The 1,725-nt window shown below is 40.6% G+C and overlaps 1 non-coding gene across 1 annotated transcript; it reads left to right on the top strand.

Annotated features, from left to right (window-relative positions):
• The first annotated feature begins 353 nt into the window (after positions 1-353).
• On the top strand, positions 354-460 carry LOC135149868 (small nucleolar RNA R71). Its single transcript, XR_010288073.1, has one exon. It is a non-coding gene; the product is annotated as a small nucleolar RNA R71 (small nucleolar RNA).
• Positions 461-1,725: the final 1,265 nt, after the last annotated feature.

The raw sequence follows: 1,725 nt of genomic DNA, 5'->3' as shown, positions 1-1,725 counted from the left end.
CTGACTCGCTAGATATGGCACACTGATCAGTGGAATGTGCACCCGCACAAAGCTCACAAACTGAAGGTGGCTGCTGAATTCCTAAATTTGCCAAAGAATCCACCTTCATAGTAAGCGCCTTAAGCTGAGCAGTCAAAGCTGTAGTAGCATCAACATCTAGAATTCCTGTTGCTTTGCCCTGATGAAGACGCTGAGTAGGATTCTGATATTCATTCGCAGCCGTCATCTCGATCAACTCATAAGCCTTATCATAGCTCTTAGCCCATAGAGCTCCACCTGATGCTGCATCGAGCATTGGCCTCGATTGAGGACCCAAGCCATTATTGAAGCAATGAATAACCATCCGATCAGGCATCCCATGATGTGGGCACTTTCGAAGCATCTCCTTGTAGCGTTCCCACGCTTCACATAAAGTTTCACCAGACAGCTGAGAGAATTGAGTGATAGCATTTCTGATTGCAGCTGTTTTGGCCATAGGGAAGAACTTAGTAAGAAATTTCTGAGTCAGATCCTCCTATGTCTTAATAGATCCTGCAGGAAGAGAATGCCACCATCCCTTAGCTTTATCCCGCAGAGAAAATGGGAATAGCCACAATTTGATGGCCTCGTCAGTAACACCATTGAACTTGAAAGTGTCGCAGATCTCAATGAAATCCCGAATATGCATATTAGGATCCTCCGTCGGAGAACCCCCAAACTGCACTGAGTTCTATACCATCTGAATAGTGCTCGGTTTGATCTCAAAAGTGTTGGCCTCGATCGCTGGCCTGACAGTGCTCGACTGAATATCATTGATTTTAGACTCAGAGAAAGCCTTAAGAGCCTTAGTATCATTCGCAACTGGTGGTCGATCACCCATTGTAGTGCTCACTATCGTTTCTGCTTTTGCCAATGCTTATTTACGGGCCTGAGAACAAGTTCGCATACACGTCACTCAAGTACCTGAAACACACACAAACGAACTAAAGTGAGAAAAGAATCCAAGTCACTGAACTTTAACGACCACTGATGACAAGCACATAAACTAAAATATAACACCGAGTCCTCGGCAGCGGCGCCAATAACTTGTTCGCACAAAATCACGCCGTACGTGGTCACAAGTAGTATAGAATCAAATTTAGTTTGTTTCCACAGAGACTGGTGTATTCAGAAATATGCACTTATGCACCAATGTATGATTATTATTCAATGCTTGGACAAATAACAATTTGGTTGGTTTTATCTAAATTAACTAATTAAAGTCGAATTATAACTAAGTGATTAAACTGGATTACTTATGAGAAATAAAACATGGAGTTCTAGCTTCATTAACAACTTCATTCAGAATTATGTCTATATTCGATTGTAATGGTTGATAACTAATCAGATAATACGAGACTAATACACGCTAACTGTCGTTATACGTGCACCATACTGTTATACATCCACAATTAAGATAGAAGGTAAACAGACACCAATTATGCTTAGACCCTATATGTCTATAGAATTTGAAAACATAACGGTTGAAGATCAAGTTATCTATCAAGATTACATAGGGCGATGCAAGATGGGTAAAATCACATCACAAGTCATGTTATCGAACACAAAACCTATGCTCGCACGGCAAGTTCTAAATCTATATATACATTGTCGCTTCAATAGAGATTAACAAACAATCTAAGATGTTAGCTACGCATCCAAGACGAATAAGCACAACCAATACGAGGAAATCAAACCATCACATAT

Source organism: Daucus carota, chromosome 9 (genome assembly GCF_001625215.2).
Source record: "Daucus carota subsp. sativus chromosome 9, DH1 v3.0, whole genome shotgun sequence".
Taxonomy (NCBI): domain Eukaryota; kingdom Viridiplantae; phylum Streptophyta; class Magnoliopsida; order Apiales; family Apiaceae; genus Daucus; species Daucus carota.
This window is presented reverse-complemented; position numbering and strand designations above follow the sequence as displayed.